General features: G+C 40.4%; 1 long non-coding RNA gene across 4 annotated transcripts in view; it reads left to right on the forward strand.

The window, feature by feature from the left end:
* The window catches only part of LOC119150782, a 32,458-nt gene extending 15,806 nt beyond the window's left edge, over window positions 1-16,652 (forward strand). For 3 of the 4 annotated variants that reach the window (XR_005105201.1, XR_005105203.1, XR_005105202.1), the window contains 3 exons: window positions 3,892-4,076; window positions 4,823-6,650; window positions 6,787-16,652. This is a non-coding gene — a long non-coding RNA (uncharacterized LOC119150782). Of the gene's footprint in view, window positions 4,077-4,822; window positions 6,651-6,786 lie in introns of all 4 variants that reach the window. The other variant, XR_005105200.1, reaches the window with a different exon arrangement.
* Window positions 16,653-23,311: the final 6,659 nt, after the last annotated feature.

Consider the following 23,311-nt stretch of genomic DNA (forward strand, 5'->3'; position numbering starts at 1 on the left):
TTTTAAAAATAGGCATGCACCTTTAGGCTTAAACTCTTTAATAAGACAATATCCTCTATGGTATGTGTGTGTTCACGCAGGGATATGATTTAAAGTTTCTGTACAAAAAGCTTCTGTTCGGAAATGAACTTCAAGTTTAGTGTGAAATCAAGGCTGTCAAACAATAGAAGATATTCAGAAAATACTGGTTGTACGATATAAGGTTCTGCTGGGGGCCTGATCCAAGATGGATTTTCATACATGTCATTAGATTTTGGATCCGTCCTTATTTATGAGCGCTTTTTTTCATCACTCCTCTCCCCTTATTTTTGGTGATGATAAAAACCCCCTTCTCTCTACCTTAGAGACTGAGCATCCAAATCATATATTAATGCAAAATAGCTGTCAAGACTCAGGATATATCTATAATAATAATACCACCCTCTCAACATATTTAGGAAATTACAGCTTAATATAATGAAATATGTAATGAAAGAATCAATTAATAATATTTTAACTGAGAATATTTCCTTCTCGCCTTTATAAACGGGGAAACTGTCACAAGCAAAATTATCACAAGCATTTACCAGCCCACTGCTAAAGTGTGTTAGCTGTATTTACCGTGTGATGCTGATGATGACAATGATATTAAATAAGTGTTATATATTTTTAGTTTCTAGGATTTCTTTGCCTCCCACCCAGGCATTTTATTACTTTATCCAAGGAGATTTATCGGGGCATGTTTTCTGAAGTCAATTTTTCCATTTTATTATAGACAAGGGCAGTCATTTATGTTTAGGGAGGGAGACAGGTACAGTGCCTTTATCTGATCTGTGTCCTCAGCCACAGCCACCTTCTTAATCGACGGCAAATTCCCACTCTGGAGGATCAGGCCCTATCTGGGCTACTTCTCAGCCAAGGAATGTATCCTTCCCTTCATCTCCATCTATCTTACCTGTGATGTATGCTACTTTTTGAGGAGGGAATAGTACGCTATTTACCACAAAGCACAGCTTCAAAGCCTTTGTGTGTTTCTCATCTCCAGCCAAAGCTTATTATTTAGCGCCTTAAAAATTTACCTGGGTAAAGGATAGTAGCAGTTACTGTCTTAATTTTTACATCCTAATTTTAATGCAGCAAATGCCCTGCATTAGGGCCAGATTCTCACTCACATGGAAATTATTAAGTTTAAGCAGAACAGAGCCGATTACAGCCAGCTACAGCCCGTGCCCTTCTAACACAGTCACTTTACAGCATCCCCTTGTTTGTTTTTTTCTTTGGAGGGCATGATTCTTTAAACATGTTTGTTTTACACAGAGCAGCAGCTGATTCCTAACATTTTTTTCCCCACAAACATGTAAAGAGAATATTAATAGGGAATATTAATAAAGCTGAGTGCAGCACGATGCTAGTTAGATTGTAGTAGCTGAGAAATATGAACTAGTGAACATAATCCATAAACTCCATTTGGTTACTATAATACTCCAATCTGTATTTATTACAACCCTACTCTGATGCTTATACAACTGCAATTGCTAGATTTATACACTCTAATGGTTTCACAATAGGAAAAACCTGTGTTCTTTATCTTTCTTTTCCTCTCCAAAATAACCCCTTCCACATATACTTCAGGCTTCTCCGGACCTTGTCTGGGTTTAATCACAGGCTCTGGGACAAAATGTGCATTATTAAGAAATATAAATATTTTCAGAAGCAATCAAAGGGTTGAAAGATTGATTCGGCATGTAGATTGGGTTTAATTCGAAGCAGCTTTGTTCTAATGAGGACTACTGGGATACAAAGACGGCAGCCGCTTATGGCCACCAGTTGGGAACTTCGACTCGCTGCAGCAACCTGTCAAGGATTTGAAGAAACTGCCAGGTATTAGACAGCAAAGTGGTGGGGAAGCCAGTGGTCTATTGTTTTCAGCCTCCTTCCGAGGCTGGATTAGGATTTCATAGTCCCCGTTTTACTGAAATGAAAATTAAGGTTAATTTCTTGCTGCCTATGGGGCCAAATCCTGCAGTCCCTCACTCGGGGGAAACCCCTACGGACTTTACGGGGGGCTTTGCCTAAGGGAAAGGTGGCAAAGCTTGGCTGAGCCCCAAGACCAGCACATTTGAGAGCCCCAAAGCAATTTTTACTGCTTCCAGACCTGGTGTGGTTGCTTTCGCGGTGACTTTTTCTGTTAAATTTTGCTACTTGCGCTCCTAGACATGATGGGACGTTTTTGCACAGGGAAGTGTTTTTCCTTAAGGAGAAATAGAGCTCCGTGTTGGCTTGGAAGCTCTTCTGTCCTTGTTGGGTGACCCAGCAGAACTGCCGGACCCGTCCTGCTTCCTGGGGAAAGCCTGCAACGTCCAACAAAACATCCTTGAGATGATGCTGAACAAAATGGAACACTTGATAGCTTTCCCCTCAGACTTAAAGTAACCCAAGAGGAAAATTTCAGTGTGCACTGTGTGAGGGGGTGTCATGTCACAGGCACTTGGGGAGCACAAGACCCTGGCAGCTTTCCTAAATGTTGAGCATACAGTCAGAATCACAGTATATACAGGATCAAACACTGACTAGTTTCGCTCTCCCCTTAGCCCCCCCTTGCCTACTTTTGTCCATAAAAGCAATAGAAAGAGAGAAAGCTTGAATTTTCTGAACTGTTTCACCCATCCACAGCTGGAATTCCAAAGTGAAATGAAAATGCCTTTAAAATCAACCCTACATGGGAGCCTGAGAGAACAAGTTTTCCTTTGTTGTAGGGTATAGTATTATTTGCTGTAGGTTTTTGATATACATTCTAAATTAGGCCTGCAAAGGAATGCTTCATCTTTAATTCATCACTCTCAGCTGAAAGAGATTAGCAATGTCTAGCACGCACCCTTCGTATGGTGCTGACCTCATCAAGTATGGCCTGAAATTAATTAGCCTCATTCATTCCAAATGGAAAAGGATAATGGAGCTGCATTTTAGAGATGACCATCACAAATTGTATGCAGCATATTTAAAATCCCTCCCCCCTCACTCCCCTCCCCATTTAAAAAACTATGTAGATTAAAATTCTTTCCAGAACTTGCAATATGTCAGAGTTATCAAGGCATTAGGAGCAGAAACCACTCAGTTTTTATTTGTGGAACTGGGAGCCACATTTTGTGTGTGTGGCTGTAAAAGCTGTCTAAATGGCAGAACACCTGGAATTAATTTGACATTTCCAGGTGCTCTGGAAAACCGGGGCATCAAGCACTTGATGTTTAAACATTCTTCCACTGGCTTGCTTAAATCAATATGAAAGTGGTGTCCCTTTGTCATTCATACATGCAAAGTGCTAGCACAAACTCCAGCTTGGCTTCAGAGTCCTACATCACTCATAATCTAATTAGAAATCAGAGCAGAGCTGAAGCAGCATTCTTTGTGGATTCTTGGGCAGCAAATAGGGATACTTGTCTTTTGTTTCCCTCCTCGATTGCATCGTTCACAAGCTTTCACACCACATCTCTAAAGGTGGTTAGGTGCCTCAAGATGTTGACAGGCATGAAGGACAAGATTATTTAGGTATTTAGGTGCCTACCCTGGGTGATTTCAAATGGAATTAAGCAAATGGATGTTACTGGGGGAGGAGGAGGGGTGGGGGGTAGGAAAAAAAAAGGAAAAAAGCTTCCAGTGCATATGAAAAGCTCTAATTTGTTGTCCTAAACTCTAGCAATGTGGGTGATGTTTTTCCAGGGTAAAATTTCCTGCAGGGTAAATTTACTGAAGTCTGCTAATTTTTAGCGAGGTCAGTGGGTACTCGGTTTTGGGCAGCGCAGCCCAGCCTGGCAGCTCAGCCAGCTTCTCCGTGGCAGGGCACGGCGCTGGCGTGTGCCCTGGTTGCTTCCCAAGAGACAGGGAAAATAGTAAAGAATGCGGGATTTCCCACAGGAATTTGGAAGATGCCCATGTCTAAGACAATGTTAAGGATTGGGTCAAAATCGAGATCCAGCCTGGATTCCTCCATCTGAGTAGTCCTGTCTTGACCTACGAGTGCTAATGGATTGCAGCGACGCGGACCTTCCTCTCTCCTCACTCCTCAGCGTCAGATCACCAAGAGGGCCTGAGATAACGCTGTGAGTAAGAGACACATTTTTCCTCACATCAAATAATTCATTGTGAAACTTCAGATTTTGAAACACCAAGGTCAAAATGACCTGTATCTGCAGTGCCACGGCTTGGGGAATGTTCCTGCAGTTTGTACATCCAAGGCTGGATACATAGGGAAAGTGTTTTGTGATATGTGCTGTAAATCACCTCATACCCAGGCAAACTGAGAATTAATTATTTCTCTTTAACACAAACAAATATTTGCCTTCTAAAGACTCCATTCATTAAGACTGCCATTGAATCCAGTATTGAGCCCATTGTTATTAATCCTAAATGAATTCAAGTTTGTCTACCATGAACAAAGATGCTTGCCATCTGATAATCCAAATTTGCTCAGGAAAAAAGAATGAGCAAATGTTAGAAGCAGCAGGTGAAATCATACCACAGTTATTAAGCCTTCTTTCAGGGGGAGCACAGGATAGATTAAATTGTTATGTTAGGCCATGTTGTGAGTCCACGTCAATTTTGTTTGAGATCTTATCTTAGCTCAGAACTGTTTCCTCCTAAATTAAACTAAATGCTGAAGACATGAGAAGCATATTGACCCAAAGATTCAAAACTTTGGACTCAGCAGCCTTCTGATCTTTTGTCCACAGAGTATCGAGTTGTAAAGCTGTGGAATATTAAATAATCATGATTATCTTCAACTTGCCTAAGTTCATTTGTCATGCTGAAACACTGGCACGGATTTTCCTTATTTTTTTTTTTTCAGAACGAGCCATTGATTCTGCCTGCAAGATGGTTTCATTTGCCAGTGATCTTGCAGACCAAGGTCCTATACTAACCTTAAGTCTCATGCACTAACCATGGTCTCTAATTCTGTCTCTGGTGCTCTTAATCTCTCTTTTGCAAACATCACTGTCCAATAAAGCAACAAACAAAAATCTTACAATCAAAATGACCGACCTATGCTGGTACTTCGATCAGCTGTTATCAGGCGCAAGCAGTTCTTGAGATTCAGAAATGCAGTATAATTCACCTGGGATAAGAAATCAAATTTAAAAATGAGCTGAACAGACATTTTTAGGAATAAGTAAGTTTCTAAATAAACCAGGTTTTTAATTCCGCTTTTTCTATATTAGTACTGTAAATCAATAATAGTCTGCACTTGGAGAAACCAGATGAGTTTGAATTGTCATAATTAAATATCATCCTGTTTCTTGTAGCACAGCCAAACAAGGAATTTTACTCCTGCACAAGAATTTTCTCAAGTAGGGACAACTTACTAACTCATTACAGCAATGGTTTAAACTCCAAGTGGTTCCATCATTTTTTAGAAAACAAACCTTTACCAAAACGCATAGCACAATTCATCCCTGGTGTCAGAGCACTGAAGAGATGGAGTTACAGGAGAAATAATGTTGTTTAGATGCTTTTAAAAATACAAACATAATGATGATACATTAAATAATGTGATCTACTCAGCCGGACTTCTAATTATCTGCATGGAAACTGTGTGTTCATGGTAGACATTAACACTAAGCCATTAGTTTGAATGGGGAGAAAAACAAGGAGAGTGCAAAGCTGTGTATTAGCTTAAACAAGTAGGATGTCGTTGCAGCCTGAATTTGTTGATGACACCAGGCATTAAACAAGTAAATCTTCAGCCACTGAAGCAACAGTTCACTTACTTTCGGGAATGACATCCAGGAGGCAATGCAGTGGATTTACAGCAGTGAGTACCTATGGACTAATAATGGCCACTTAGCCCCAACCACAAAATAATGAGCCAAAATGGAGATTCATCTTTCCCCTGAAAAAAAGATGTTTTTATCTTGTTTTAATCTCATTTCAAATGTTCAAGAGTCTAGGTTTGATCTTATTGGCAGTGGGGAAGGATTTTTGTCTGTAAAGTACCAAGCTCATGGAATCATTTGGGCAATTTCTATTCTCACCTAGCAAAGACTATGGTACAAAAAGGCATCCAGCTCCCAAGCTGGAGGTTTCTGTGTGAGGTCAGGCCTTTCTGTGGGCTGTGGTTTGTTCCCAGTTGTACTAGGCATCAGTGACCTATAGTGGTTTTCCCTAAATCCCTGGGCATTGCAGGTCCACACACACACACGGTGAGCTCATGTGTTGAAAACAGAAGTGTGTTGAGTAGCCATCATAGTTCTTTGTCCCAGCTAAATTATTTGGCTCCCCTTCTGCAATATTTTCTTTTCATACATCCTAATTCTACCATTTTTTCCCCTAATAACAACATAAATGAGTACTCTATAGGTGTAATTATGATAGTAGGTCTTTTACTGCAAATACTAGAGGCCTGTAACCTGTAATTCACTTTTTCTGATACTCTTTGATTTTAACACTAGACACGTTATTTTAAAATGTTTAGGACCTGAAAGCTAAATTTATATAGTGATACATAATAGTAATGGAAACTAAGCTTCCTCCTTAGCTCAGGCTTTAGATCTATGTTGCATCTCTGCAAATTGGTGCCTTGTTCACCTATACATATTATACCTACCACTCCCATAATGGTTCCAGTATCAGAGTTAAATAGAAGGAAGCAAGACACGTCTCCACCTCTTTAATTTAAGGTAAGAATCAAGCTGTACTAGCATGAAATGTCTTCTGTTGCATTATTCCATGGCAAATTCAGGGGCAATAAGGGCATTTGCCTCTCCACAGTGAATCTGCCACCTCTCTTGTAACACCAGCTACCTTTCTTTCCAGGGATGAACCATCACGAGACCATGATTGGAAAGTGTGGGGACCAAGCACACAGAGCTATGGCTGATGCAGCTGGTTCCCTGACTGTCACTGGGTGGTGGTTCAGCCCTCACTCACTGCAAGCTACCAGAGGCTGGAGAAACATTGTGTGGACTGTTCCTGTCCTCTGCTCATCAGTGCTTTGAGTTATATGAAGCCCTGAGAACCAAGGCAACATGATGGTATGACCAGGTATTTTCTCCTCTCATGGCCTATACCAGAGGCACAGCACAAAGTTTCATCCTTTACTTCTGCAGGTAGGAGCTCAATCTAATTTACAGATTTAGTGTTAGTGATGAGCAAGACAATAATGCTAAAATAACTCATGTGAACCTTCGCCCTCTTTTAGAACTGACATTGTTCCATCATTTTGTCTCCATTTTCTGGATGAAGCAACCAGCATGAGGAGGGCATGCTGGTGCACATCCCGCTTAATAGCTGAAAAGAACAAACCAACAAACAGTTTTAATATGCTGCAGCTTATCAACATCCCAGTACAATAAAGGGTGAATGATATTTTCCATTGATTATTCATAGATGTACATGGATAGGCTGATAAACTGCCATTCAGTTCAGAGGCTGGACAGAAACAGATCACCAGCTAAAATACAATATTCCTAGTGGAAACCTTTATGGAATGTGTTCTTGTCCCAAACCCCTCCTGGAATAGGCACAGTAATGCTCCCTGAGACCTGGCAGCCCTTCTAAGTGAGCATATGGTCTGCTCAGCTCTTGTAGTACCAGTGCATGGTGAGCAAACACACAGCAATGTCAGAGTAAACAGGAGGCAGTTTAATAGCATGAAATTCCGTGGCTACTTCAAACCTCATCGGTACTTCAGATATGGATTCTCCTTCTCTGCTGGAGCATGCACCATTAGCAGGAGAGGCAGGAGAAAACTGAGACAATCTCTTTGGGAGCGGATGGTGTCTGTAGGCATCTGCCATAAAGCTGATGCTGCTGTGGAAGGGTCCTGGTGTGTCAGAAGTTGCATTTTCTGGTGATGCTACATTGACTTCTTCATTTTTCTGAGACGTCCCCTGATGCAATGTAACTTGTACAGTAATTGGAATAGAAAGAGGGACCCGAAAGTAAAAATCCCATTGTTAATCAAGGCTGGCAAAGGGCAGAACATTAGCTGCAGTAATTGTATTTCTGAGGGATTCAACAAAGCCAGGCTTGTCAACGCTAGCAAACAGATCTGGTCCTGCCTCTGTGCTTCTCGCACTGGCAGAACATTGCACTGAAATCACTGGAGTAGGGATCAAGCCAGGAATGAGCGGCTGAGTTGCAAAGCAAATTAATTCCTGCCAAAAAAGTTCAGCTATGCTCAGAAGTATGTAAAGTGTCTGATTTGAGAAGTGTCAAGTAGCATTTGTGACCAATTATCCAAGATGAAGGGGGCAGAGCTATGTTTACATGTACTAATCTTCAGCCAAAGTTTGAAAACTCCAATTCATGGACACGCATCAAATTTCCTTTCCAGGCTTGGCATTTGCCTGTACGCACGCACGCACATTGCTTGGGGATGACAGAAAAACATGATTACAACTTGCAAATAATACAAATAAAAAAAAAATAATGCAAGGGGAGCTGCCACGCAGCAGCAGCCTGGTAATTAAGCCTATATTGTGATATGAGAAAAAAAATCATGGACCACTGTGAGTAAAATAGCTTTATCAGCCGAGCTGAAATATGATGTGTGGTGTGTCTGTATTGTTATTTTTCCACAACCTGTGAAGCCCTGAGAAATGATCTACACAAAAGAATAAGAGGTAAAAGCTGCCTCTGCCATCTTCTGTTTAATTAACATAGGTATATCAATTTAATGCAATTAATCAAGATAGTAGGGATTAAACAGTAACTCACAGTTGACAACAACAATGACCTTATCATTGCTATGGCATAGCAGGGCTACAAAATGGTAGTGGTGACTGGAAACACTATGAGTAAGAATGAGCTGGCTGGAGTTTTGGGTGGCTTTCAGAGCTTTATGCAGATCTATTGCAATTAGTGGCAGCTGATTTTTCATGTGGCTAAGTGTTTATCTGCCCCTGCCTTTCCCTTTCCCCTCTTGGACCTTCCAGGGTAACTCCCAGAGTGGCAACAACTTTTAAAGTGATTCCTCTTTCTTCTAACAGGTTCCTGATGCTGAAGGTCTGACCTTAAAACAAGCAGTGCATAGGGCAAGAATGGGTACCGCGGTGCGCTTCTGGCCTTCAACCCTTCCAAATACAGCTATTTTAGTAACCAGAACAGTATATTCATGATGGGTGAGGGAACAGAGCCTTCCAGTGACGGAGTTCTCAGCACATTAACTCTGTCAGTGCTGGATGCTGTGGCCCTATGCAGGTTGCCTGTGTCTATTTAAGACCCTAAGTGCAGATTTGCCGAAGTCTGCAGCTTTCTGTAACTTCACGGCCATGCTTCAGTGCCTGCTGCACCGAAAACCCAAACCATTCTTCCTGGGGATTTCCAAGTAGATCTGGGATGTACTGCAATCACATGCCACTGTGAGTAGATCAGATTTGGATTTCTTGTCCGCAGGAGAGGCACAGCCTGGTTTGCTACAATGCAACTGTCCTCATTAATGTTCTTCAAACCTTGATGTACTGGGACCGCCATTGTTGGGTAAGAAAATGGCTGAATTTTCTGGGCTCATTCTTTTGGCTTCAGAATGTTAAATTGGGTGATAATGAGTAGTAACTGTGTCCCTTTTTATGGTGTAGTTGACACTTGCCTTCTAGTAAACAGACACAGAGATGACCCTCCTCATTTCGCACAGGTCACCAAACAGCCCCTAGGATGGTAAGGGTTATTGGCCATTTACCAAACTCTGTTTGACTTGGGTTCATGGCTGAGAGATGAAAGGCACTATATTGCATTACCAGTCCCTGGGGCCAGCTGGTCTCCCTAAAGAAGCATTTCATTTAGCAAGGCGACTGCTGGCCTGTGTGAATCGGAGAGTTAAGAAAAAGAGGATGCAGTTTCAATTGCAAATGCTTCCTTAGGGCAGATGTCTTAAAGCCACACAGAAACTCACTTGCTTCTGTGTCGCAATAGTTGCTCCAGGACACTTAATGGCTAGTAGATTTTCCCTACAATTAATCTCTCCTTCTTCCCACCAAAGCATTCATTAAGTTACTCGTGGTGTTTCTGCTTCTGCCCTGTTCTGTTTTGCTCCATCGTCCTGGGGGAGATGCCCCACACCTGGGGCAAACCCGGTGCAGCTGGTATGAACTGTCACATTTTTTAAGAGCTGCTGAGTCTAGGCAGCACGTGCCTTCCTCATCTCCCAGATGAAACAAGGAGCCCTGGTATCACACTTAGAGCTGTGTGAAGCACCCTCCTGAACTTCCCGACTTTTTCAATGTCCTAGACCTGAGATGCTGACTGTTTTTCTTGGCTATAGTTGGGTGGTCCTTACTATTGAGCTAGTCCAAGGGTTGCCTTTTTACAGGTGATGGAACCAGTGCTTAATGCTGCAATGGTTACAGGAAGGAGAACGTCTGCTGCTCAGACAGACCAAGAATTCAACCTGGGCCCATCCTGAATTTCTTACAATCACAAAAGCCACTATTGTTCCAAATTCATTAGCACTGGTCAAAATCCTCCGTCACTTTTCTCCCTCGCTGTTTGTGATGTGGATCACATGATGTTCAGAAGTTGCATTTGTTGTTTGATTGTTTTACATAATGGTTGTAATAGTGCAGCTGCTGAGTCAGCAGTTCTTCCTTTGTTTGTTTGTTTGTTTATTTAATACTCTATTGCCAGCAAGTTGTTGTTACCCAGTTCCTGCTGACAACCAGGGAACAGGCACAAGTCAGCTCAGAAAATGAACGACTAGAAGGTAAGTGAAAAGAATAGTAAATGCAGGCCATTCATGTGACAGGATCCGATTCATTTTTATGCCAGGGAGATTTTTTAAATGGGACTTCTCCCAGTGGAGAGCTCACAGTGCTCAAGGCCTGCTTCACTATAAAGACAATACATAATTATTCAGAGCTTATTATTATTTTTTATCACTCATTTTCCAGTCACACAGAGCGAGGGCACAGATGAGATCGGGACCTAGTTTATTGCCATGCACTGTACAGATTGTACAGTAAGCTGTACTGTAAGAGCCCTATAAAAGGTGTTAACTGTCTGCTTTATGGAGGCAGGCAAATGCACCCAGGCTGAAGGTTGAAGCGACAGGTCTAAGGTGACAGAACTCAGCAGCAGCAAAAATGGGGACTCGGCCTGAGACCCTCTACCCCGGGATCCTGCTACTTAGACATCTTTTCATGTTTATTTTGAATCGCTGAAACAATGAATTGAATAAGTGCCATGTCCTTTGAAGCACTATTTATTGTATTTATAGAAAACAGATTATCTGTTCTCTCAGGCTAGTGGAAATTATTAAGAGTGATAAACTCATCAGGAAAAAATGTAGGTTGGGTGTGACGGAGAAACTTGTGTTTTATTCCACAGTGCTGTCTTAATCTCTGGTTTTGGTATGACAGACTATGTGGTCTCAGTGATACTGCACCATCCTGTTCCCTGCTTTCAGGCTGGGGTCACAAGCTGGGTTTGGAAGAAGCAACTTCCATGCAGAGATATGACTGGAATATGAATACTATTCCAGGGTAAGTGAATTATTTGTTTAATTTGGGTTTTACACAATGTATAAAGTCCATACAAGGTCTGTTGTTTATCCTAGCCTGGTTGTGAAACTGTATGTGACCACTACTTGTTCAATCCAATAAAGCATACCTGTGTACCACAGCAACACCTGCTTTATTTATATATTAAAATAATTTAACCAGGTCAGCACTTTGGGATTTAGCATTTCATTCATAAAGGATTGTATAACACACACCAGTTGTGCTGCTATCTCTCTACTTTCTGATGAACTGGGTGATTTTCTTAAGCCTATTTATATTTTCATTTATTGTAACATTTTTTTACATTCTTATTTGAATAAGTGAGACAAAAATAATAAGAGCTAAAAAATAGCTCTCAAAGACTGAACAGATAATCATTATAATTTTCTCTTTAGTACTTGCAAGGCTTGGGTTATCTTATGCAACCTTTCTGTGTTAACTACTCTTTGTTAGTTCTGCTCAGACACAGAAGGTAGTGAAAATGGATAATGTGTGTTATAGGTTTCTTTACAGATGAAACCAATGAACTGTCCTGAAGTCTAGTAACCACTCAATACCAGCAATTTATACGACCCTCTGTGCTACTACTGTTGCTTTGAACCAATTTGTTTAGTCATTTGGACTAATTATTCAGACTCACTCCTTCCTGCTGCAACAGCAGTGATACAGCAAGGTGTGTTTTAAACCATGCATTCATTGACATCCTGGCTTTCTTGAGGGGTTATTCTTGTCTCGGAGATGAATCATTAAAATGCCCATCTACAGATTCCAGGTGAGTTACTCAGATTTGGATGCTTCCAAGTAATACACAGAAAGGTGCTGAGAAAATGATGACTCTCTGCCTAGTAAAAAAAAAAAAAAAAAGCTCAGAAAAGTAGATCGGAGCAAATTACAGGTACTAGTGCTTAAAATCTTTCTAAGGACACCTGGGGCCAAAGGGCTTCTGCCTTCAAAAATGTGTGGCCAACAGGGATGCACAGTACTTGCTTTACTGACTGACCCATCAGCTGCTCTCTGTTCCCCAGAAACAGTTCAGGAAATGACTGAAAGTATCTGAAGACATAAAAAGGATAATTAAGTTTCATTGTGGGAATAAGAGGGTAATCTGTCCAGACAAATCTAGGACCTAGTATTGAAAACTGTAGTATCTGAATATAAAAAATGAGTAATTTTGAATAAAGATGTCTATCAGGACTGTAAATTCAGAGAGTAAAAAAGTAGCTTTGCTTAATAGACCATCTCTCTCTCCATCTTCCTCTAACTCATTTTCTTGTTCTTTTTCTTCCTTTTGTGTTATTGCAAAAAAACGCATGTAAAATCTGATACTGAGAATGCTTTTAGCTTCATTTCAATCTTCTTTTCTCAAAATGTTTTGTTCCACTGTGAAGATTCCCCCTACAAGATAACCTTAGCCGTGACCGCTCTAGGCTGGCGGGGCCACTTATTTGCAGAGAGAACAGCTATATTTTGAAGGAGTCTCTGAGGCAGCCAGGTCCCCACTCTTCGGCGGCTCTTAAAAATGTTTTTGAGCTGGCATGAGAAATCACCTGGGACTCAGAGCAGATCACAAGGTGCTTAGGACAGTATTTTCTCTGCACCTTTTTTTTGCTGAGCAGAATTGCTGCACTATAAACAAATGTGAGTTTTGCCTCATTCTTAGATACTGTGAGTTATGGAAGCCCACTCTAGATGTAATGAATGTATAGATCATTTTGACCAGATCATAATCTATTAGTAAATAATGTTCCCTGAAAATGTGTAGGTGAAATAAAGAACTTCTTGCTACTATTGCTGTATTTGTATCAAGGATTACTGATGATGCCAACATGATCCCAAAGCTTTGTGCTACTGATGTTTAAATACAATGCAGAACTAACTACAGGGTTTGGTTAGCAAATTCCTTCCTGGATTAGGATATTTGGGATAAATGCAGGAAACACAACCTGAAACTGTACAAGGCTTACCTGTCTTCAGACTTTATCACACACCCCGCACTTCAGTTGGCTGACATGCTCACTAACATTTATAAAACTTTTCCATTAGGCTCCCCTGATTTTGGTAGTGATATTAATAAAGTAAATCACACAGGAATTTTCAGAATGAGCATGACCGATACAGCAAACCTTTTTAACACCTATGACTTCTTCACTGTCTGTGGAGGAAGCCCAAGGATACCAGGTTGCCTAAGACCCGTGGCCAATTGTCAGCACAGTCTCCAGGCCATGGGAAGGTTAGGTTTAAAGAAGATGGCACTTAAGGGACATCTGTGTGACACACACTACAGTGTCCAGAGATTGGTGTCTATGTATTTTGCTCTAAATCTAGTGAGGAAGTCACTAGGAAAAAAAGAGAAAGAAGCACGGGGGAATAAAAGTACTTTTGAAAGAGAAGAAATCTACATTTCAATGAAAATCCTTTCAAGGCATTTCAAATAAGAGTCTGAGAGAAATAATTACAAAGTTTGGAGAGAAAGAACGTTAGCTTTGATATCTTTTTCTTCTATGAAGCAATTAAAATAAGCAATTTTTCAAATACTAAGCAGAAAATTACTAATGGCTGAACCCAAAAGCTTTCATTTCCTTCTTGGGGCCTTTATTCTTCTAAAAAAAGACAAAAAAAATGTGAAGGTGGTTTTCCAGATAGATTAATGCATAAAGCAGTCGCTAGTTGGATGTCATAAAAACTACAGCAGCATAGAATAGCTGAGATTAAGAGCTAGATTTAAATCATGCAACAGTCCAGTTAATATCAATGTCTAATTAAGAAATGCATAAGAAGTCTGTAATGTTGATTTGATGGAGAAAAACTCTAATAGGGTTTCTTTTGGAATTTTCCATTTCAATTGCTGTGTAGACTTTTAATGGATGTCCTATCCAGTCTTTGGTATTAGCAGGAATCATCCTCAAATTAAAACCAAGGCCTAAAATGGAACACAGGTAGACAAATTAGCTCGTCTGCGAAGCAGTCTGGGTAGAATGACAATGTGAGTTCAAGCCGAAATTTTAGTACAAATAAAAGAGAACAAATGTCTCCAATCTGGTGTGGAAACCCTATCTGCTTATCATTTTAAACAATGGTAAACCCTGTAATTTTAAACAATGTAATGTTAACCCATTTCCCCACCTCCCTAAGCCTGCTGAAATCCCTGACAATTCATACTTAGAAATCTAGACCACTAAGCATTATTAATTAGTCTTTTTAAATAGCAAGGCTTTCTGTAGTTATGTATATCAGTAGTATGTAGAGGTGGGCTCTTTGCTTGCGATGGGATTTAGAGCACACAGTTCCCCATCACTATCAATGAACGCCATTAATCTCTCGCTCCTCTCTGGGCAACTAAAGCTCTTAAACATTTTGAGCAAAACTAAATGCGCAGCATCCGCTGTGTCACACAGATCATCCAGGACATTTGGTCTCTAGATAGGAAAGGGGAACCGGTTTTATGCTGCATGTTACTAATGCCCTGAAGTTGTTAAACTAGGAGCAGTGTAACAGTTAGTACGCACAAATCCACATTGCAAAGAGAGAGAAAGCATAGCACTGGATTAAAGCAGCAGTGTATTTGTTATCACCACTTTGTTGTTGACCCAACAAATCCGGAGGGAATTACCTTAAGAATCCAGGAAGACAGCAAACTCAGAATAACCCCTCTGACCCAGGCAGCAAGCACACTGGGGAGTAATTTTAAAGTTCATTAGAAGACATTAAAATACAATACATTGGCCATGGTAAAGTGAGGCATATGATTCCATCTGTCTACATATTTCTTTCCAGTACTAAATCCATCTAAAGACCTTTCAGAATTATATCATTGTCTTGTCACTTCACTTAGCAAACAGAGAGTGGAAAAGGTAAAAATCAGACTAACAGTGAAAGTTCAGCACTTCCAAATCACCACCATTGCCTGAAATGTCACAGTCCAAATTCATGCCTGACACTACTCCATTGATCAATGAGGCACAAATATGTCATATTAAACAGTGGTACCATGGCCCTGGGGGGTGCCCCAAGGTTTTTTCTCCTTGAAAGAGATGGGAACAAGGATGCTCTCAGTAAGGCATTTGCCTCCTGAATGATACAGAAGGTCTAATGTGAGGACATTCAGGTCATCACAAGAGTCTGATTTTTTTTACCCCTCTATCTTGACTGTGTGGCTGGGCAGGTACCACGGGTAAAGATGCTTCTAAATCATGTGTTCAAATGGAGCACTGCTCTAGCATGGTGCTTTGTCTGCAAGCTGTGTTGGCTTTTGCAACACTTAAAAAAAAAAAAGACAGTATGAAGCAGGTTGTCTTTAGCAAAAACATGCAACAGACAAAAAAAGACAAACTTGTCCAACACATTTGAGAATGGCAAATTCTGTTACAGTTTTGCTAAATGAGAGGAAAATTTCTCCTTTCCTCCATAAACCCATCCTTTTAGACATTACTGCAGTCATGACCTCACTGCAGTTCCTGGCTTCTTTCTGAAAAGATTAACATGAACTAATACACCAGTGATCTCATCACAGTGTAAAGGACATCTTACACAGGGAGGGGGGGGAATCAGAACTTCAGTGCTTCGTTTGCATCACGAGCAGAAAAAGCACTATAACTTCATTGTGGTGAAATACAAAAGGTACAATTCCAGACAGTCATTTTTCATCTTCTTATAAACTCTTTGGATTTGTCCTACCTGATCCTGCCTGTCACACCTGTCATCTTTTTAGCTGTCTCCACATCTGTTTTCTTTCCTCTTTTCTTGCCTTTATCTATACCTTCCTACATGTTTTAATGTACCTGATTTGAGTCACATACACTACTATTCTCAACTACATCCAAAACACATTTTGCAGAGTATATACAATCATGTTACACAAAAGTATTCACACATACCTCATCTATAGCTTATGTTATTCTGGATAAGAAAATCTTTCCTACTTTCCAGTATTCAAGATGTGGTCTCACCATTGCTGAGTACAGGGGGATGATCACTGCCCTGGTCCTGCTGGCCACAATATTTTGGATACAAGCGAGGATGCCATTGGCCTCCTTGGCCACCTGGGCACACTGCTGGCTCATGTTCAACTGGCCATCAGCCAGCATCCCCAGGTCTTTTCCCACTGGGCAGTTCCCAGCAGCTCCACCCCAGACTGCAGCGCTGTGTGGGGCTGGTGTGACCCACAGGCAGGACCCAGCACTGAGCCTGGTTGAACCTCACACAACTGGCCTCAGCCTGTGGGTCCAGCCTGCCCAGACCCCTCTGCAGAGCCTCCTGCCCCCCAGCAGATCAACACTCCCACCCAACTTGGTGCCATCTGCAACGTACTGAGGGTGCACTCCATCCCCTCATCCAGATCGTTGATAAAGATATGAACCAGAGCCAGCCCCAGCGCTGAGCCCTGGGGACACTCCGTGTGCCCGGCACCAGCGGGATGTGACTCCATCCCCACCGCTCTCTGGGCTCGCCCGGCCGGCCAGCCTTTAACCCTGGGCAGAGCACCCCTGGCCCAGCCACAAGCAGCCTGTGTCTGCAGGAGATGCTGTGGGAGACGGTGTCAAAGGCTTTACTAAAATCTGGTAGAAAACATCTACAACCTTTCCCTCAGCCACTAAGTGGGTCACCTTGTCACAGAAGGAGATCAGGTCAGTCAAGCAAGACCTGCCTTTCATAACCCCATGCTGGCTGAGCTCGATCCTCCAGTTGTCCTGCATGTGCCCAACCCCAAATACTCTGCAGATGATAGATCTGCTTCAGTGAATCCATCAGTGATGAATATTAGATGAAAATACACACTGCAGCATCAGAAGTCCAAAAGGCCAAAGGAGCAGTGCAGAGCATGTTACCAACAAGAAAATAGTGGGTGAAAAGCTGTTGTAATTCCTGGCCCCAGGAGCCTGTCTGAAAGTGCAGACCTCCCAAGGCACAGGGGGGATTGAAAACTTGGGATGCTCAGCAAGGTCTCATTCTCCCTGAGATGTTCCAGGCCAGCTCAGTCCAGACCAAAGGAGCTGGGCAAGGTCCTCGGCTCTGCTCCAGGTTCATTGCTCTATTGATGGTGAAGAGGTATTTGTAGTAGATCAGGACCTTGAAAAAAGACTGGCCTACCAGCTGAAGCTGTACATACTAAACCATATATTCCCCAACTACAGATAAAACAAATGGCCAGTTTTAGCCTAATCATCACTTCTGCCAAAGGAAAGAGAAACTCTTTGAGGTAAGTTCCCTTGGATATAATTCTTTCTTTCCAGGTTAAAGAAGGGCTGCAGCTAATACACATCTTGAGTCGTAATGTGGATTTGCACCTTTCCTGTTAAATATAGCTGGTTCGTGTCCAAAGCATCACTTCTATTCCTAATGCTCACTTATATCGTTACAACTTCTACATTAGTTGCAGGTGTGAAATGCCAACTGATCCGCACTTCTCTTGCTGTCAGCAGGAGAGTAATGTATGTCAAAGGCCTGATTCTCAGAGGTGAGGTCACCAGGATCTCCATTTGCACATCTGCTTTGCTAAACACAAAACTCTGGAGATTTGCAAAGCTCCAATACACACAAAATGGGATGAGTTCACTGGGGGCCATACATAAGAAACTGTTTGTGCTTCTTATTTAGTAGGCAGGTCAGAATTTTCCCTCTGTACAAAATATTTGCTGTTTTACAACAGGCAGGCAGCATTTTGCTAGTCTTCATAAGTGGATACTTGTATATTTTATATTAATAAGGAAAAAGGCTAGACTACTCCATGTTACATGATACAAGAGAAGTCAGGTTACCAACAGGTTAAAAAAAGAGCCCAATACATTAAGCAGCTTCAGAAAGATGCTAATATTCAGTGTGTGTCCCTGCTTGGACAGGTATTGAGACCATGAGACTGCTTGATCAGAGCTCCTGGAGGGACGCTGCTGCTGGAGCCTGCCTTACACAGAGGCATCCAGATTTAGTTTTGAGGGCTCCAAGTGTTCAAATATTTCTACTTCCTGCTCTTAGTGGAATTTTTTTCATACCTCTGAAAAAGTCTTCTGATTGTAATGTGTTTGCACTTGATGCCTAGATAATGGTTCCTGCTCAGGGACATCTAAAACAAAATATTTTCTGCCTTCCATGTTTTACATGAGATCAAAGATTAACATATATATATATATATATATATACACCCCCCCCTAATTCTTGATTTCTGCTAATCTATAATAGCCTTTGGTATCTGCAACAAAAATTCCCATGAATAAACTATACAGACTTTTTTTGTCTTTATGTATGGTAAATATTTGGTCCTTTAATGTCATCTGGTTATGACATCATGATTCTGCTTATTCTGGACTTATAGGACATTTTGAACACATGCATCCAATCATCATTCACCACTGTGCACTGTAGTTTTCCTACCTCAGCTGACTATTTCTAAAGTTTTTTTGGGTAGTGGAACCAAAACTGATCTTAATATCCAAAATTTAGTCATCAGCTGTATGTTTTGTTACATGGAATTTAGACCTACCATCCACATAGTGACTCAATTTGAATTAAACCCAAGCGATTTCAAGACCCCATAGCCTACTGGGGAAAGCCATTAACAGAACACATGGGTCAGAATGTTTCGTGAACATCTGAGATCCCAGCCCTGAGACTATGCTGCTCAAAATGAACATCTCCTTAAGGAAGCTAAAAATAATTTCCACAAGGATCAGAAAAGATGCACTTCTAATACTGAAGAAGAGAAGCACTTGCTTTTTTTTAAAAAAAGTTTGATTCTGGAAAAAACTCATTATGTTTGTATGTTAAAAGAACTGTGCTGTAGAAGACAGGGTGGCTAATATGGCTCTTCATGGAAGTGGCTATTGAATTGAGGCGTCTTTTTTTCCGCTGAAATTTACACCAGAAATTCAGAGCAGAAGTTTGTCATGTTTCATCAGAATGACTTCATTACTTTCCTGAGTAATAAGAATTACATTTCTTTCCCTGGGCTGTAGAATATAGACATAATAAACCCATGAAAAGAAATGGGGAAAGAGATACTGATTTCCTTGGAATGAAATACAGAAAAAATGGTCTTGAAAAACAATTGACTATAATATGCCCTGGATTTTTAAAGAAAGTTTAAGGAAACATTTTCCCAGTACATGCCTATTAGTTTTATTTCCATTTTTGCCACATATAATTATGAGAAACTTACAGACAACTCATAAGATGTTTAGTTTCTGTTGAGAATTGCCTTTTCCAAGATAATTCTGTATGTTATTACTTTAGCCCACTGGGTATCATGCAGGCAAGGTGTAAGATTATGCACATGAATATTTCTGTCTACCACTTACGTGTGCTGAGACAATATCAGCTTATTCCTTCTCCTGTCATTGGTCCTTGTTCCACAGAGGATATTCTTAATTACCAGCAAGACAATTTGGTAATATCATGTAAAGTGTTGCAGCATCATTTCTGTGATGATTTACACCTGCTAAGGATCTGATCACTGCATTTTAAACTATATTTTAAGTTCAGAAGACAGAGATTTTTTTTTTTACAGGACACTTGCTATTTTGAATAGAAATACTCTCCTCTGCTTAATTTATTGGCACAGTTCTTCTAAGTGATACAGAGCTTTTCAACATGAAGACACCATTTTTGTACATTTGTACTGCTCTGAAAAATTTAGAGCATACTTCTGTACTGGATTAAATCAACTCAAGTCTAAACACCTAAACACTGTTTTCGACAACTAGGCATGAATGACATACATTTACAGGGATTCTAAAGAATACAAAACTAAAAATATCTCAATTACGGAACAAATTCACTGTATTCCTTCCTCCACTTTGTGATTATAGTCATTTATATATATATATATATATATATATATATATACACACACACATGTTTAACCCTTGCAGGTTTATGCCTGAGTCTGCTGGAAATGCTGGAAATGATTCCGTTGACCCCAACAAACTCTGCTTTACATCAGAGTTTTGCTGGTGATGTCCCACTAATGAAATAGGGAATTTTATAAACACATCAGGGAGGGTAAGTGCCCAATAAAGAGATGTCAGAGATCTAGAAATTACAGTCTACTTGTAACAGAAATAAAACAAGGAATGCCTACTAATGAGTCATGAATGAATTTCTGTATAATTGCTTCCACATTTGGGGCAACCTTTTCCTAAATTATCTACAGTAACCTTGCAATTCATGGGACTTTGATAGTGGTTATGATCAGAACAACACACATAATATATGATGAAGATTAGTTTGGGAAGGATTTTTTGCTCCTCAAGTTACTTTTCTGAGGATTTATTTCACTCTCCAGCTACTTTCTTATCCTCCTGATTTTCAGTTTCTAATATGAAAACAGGAGTTCTTATCAATTTAGGAGAGAAAAAAAAAAAAAATTCAGACAGAACTGTAAAGCACTGTCTATTTTAAAGTTCCTCTCAGATAATAAGAATCTGTTTAGTACCGAACTTCCCTCATGAACTCAGTTTTCCATAGTGCATTCAGTGTTGTAATAAAGCAAATCAAATACAATTTTAATAACTCCTTCCATTAAAATGATCTATTAATGTTTTAAGACTCCAACACTTACGAGCATGATTCTAATTGCATGATTTTGCCGCGGGCAGGTTTTATAGATCTGCCTGATCTTCAGATATTTGCACTGTTTGGATTATTTTAAATAATTAATTTTTGGAAGAGTTTCAGTCTCAGTAACAACGGTTCAGTTTGATAGGGGTTGTCTTGTGGGTAATTGTACGTATTTGCTTCCACACAAGGAAAAAGTAGGTAAATTTAGAAATCCTTGGAAGGAGATGGCCGAGGTTTATATGATGATAAATGTTATGAAGAATGTTCTGAAGAAGGGAGTATTTACTCACTATGTTAGTACAAGTTGCAAAAGAGGTTTAAAGTGAACAAAATTTTATGTTTGTCATGCAGCACAATTAAACTGCAGGACTTTCTGCCACAGAACACCAAAAATATAATCAGATTAAAAAAGAACTAGAAGTTCATGAAAGGTAGTTCCTCTGATACCATTAAACATTCTTGTTTTATGTAACTTCTGCTGTCAGTCGCTGTAATGCACTGAGTGACAGGAACAAGGAAAAGACCTCAGGAGAAGAATTAGTTTGTGTTTGACTTCTGGTATTTTCTGTCTATCTGCTAGTGATGTCTGCCACAGATGTGGTAAGGGGTTAGCTGGACCTTTAGTCTAACCCAGCACAGCTACCTCTAGGCAAGAAAAACAGTTGTTTGAAAGCTTGCTCCTTTCTCCAGTTTCTCAGATTTTTTTTTTAAGAAAAGAGGAACTCAGATTTCCTGCCATTTTGCAGAGTGGGATGAGGACAATAAACAGGACGCGCCTTGGGAAGAAGGTAAGCAGGGAGCAAGAGTTGGGAAGAAAGCATTTGCTGAGTGGCTTGTGAGGGCCCTTACCTTGACACAGTTCCCAGTCTTTATCTCTAGTGGTAGGCTCTTGGCCACCGGCATGCTGGCTCTCCTCCTCGTACGTGCTGTTCTTCCCCTTGAGCATCACTTCAGATCTACAGCAGAAGGTTCCCTCCTTCAAGATGAACTGAAACATCCACACAGTCTTGCACTCTTGATTCAAAGCTTCTGCAGAGAATTTACTCCAACTTTTATTCATGACAAATGGCTACATAAGCCTCGAACAAACAAGCGTTAAAACTTGAAGTGATAATTTTCTTTGGGAGTTAAAGTCTTCCTATGTACCAAATGTTGCTAGCTGTATGCAGAGAAATGATTCCTTGTCTGCAAAAAATAGCGTGTTCTTTAGTGACTATGGCTTTACCCACCCCAACAGTGCTAGTTCTTCTGCCTTTTTGGTGAATTCTGCCTGGTGTGACAGAACCGAAGAAAATTTCCTCTATCAAGTGTGCCTTTTCCTTGCAGGATGGAGTCCTATTAGACTTGTTGCTGAGTTCACGCACTGGCAAAGAAATGGTGTGCAAGTTGTGCATAACCTATGACAAATTTTTACTTCAACAGACTTTAGATCAGTCCCGTTTGAGAGTAGTGGGAGGGACAAGAGGCTGTGGGCATACAGGCCTTGAGAAATGTAAGCTTTAACATTAACATATGCTCAGAAGTGTGGATAATTTCAGCAGTATTTGAAATTTCCAGTGCTGGATCAACTCAGAGCATGAAGTTCTCAATTAGCTCTCCTCAGAAGCCATCCCAAACAAGAATACCCTGAGATACTGAACTGATGATACAAGTGAATTATGTATGGGGTTTTCCATGAAAACTTTGTATTGGAAAATGCCAAACAGGCAAACAGGCTTGGAAGGTGGCTTTCATGAGACTTATCAACTGAAAAAAAGACGTTAAAGACATTTCAAAATCATTGCAAGTGTCCCAGTAGATATTTTTCTAAATGAGCATTTGCTTTAAAATATGTTTTGGTTCTAATTTTTAATTTACAAATGCAAGAAAAAAATGAAATATTTTGAAATTACAGAAGCAAATGGCTCAGTGATTTTTTTTTTTAAGCAGCTTATTTGTTAGCTAGAGAATTAGTTGGAAAAAACCCAAAATCTTGGAAACTCCCAAAGGACAGAAAAAAGCACTTCCCTGCTAGCTATGAAATGAGGGAAAAATATAACTACATTTTCATTTAGCACAAAGATTTGCTAAAATACCTCCATTTTCTTAGATGTTGCAAAGATTTGAACTCAGACACACTTTGCATTGCTTTCTAAGTGTGATGCTTACTTATGGTAAGTGATAACGTTTTTACTAGACCTGGTCATCTATACTCCTAAGATAAATAACTGGAGGTTTTCCAGCCTCTGCAAGGGTTATAACGTCTGTTTCATATGCTGTTACAAGGAGGAGGGCAGGAAGCCTGAGCAAGTAAT

The sequence above is a fragment of the Falco rusticolus genome, chromosome 7 (genome assembly GCF_015220075.1).
Source record: "Falco rusticolus isolate bFalRus1 chromosome 7, bFalRus1.pri, whole genome shotgun sequence".
NCBI lineage: Eukaryota > Metazoa > Chordata > Aves > Falconiformes > Falconidae > Falco > Falco rusticolus.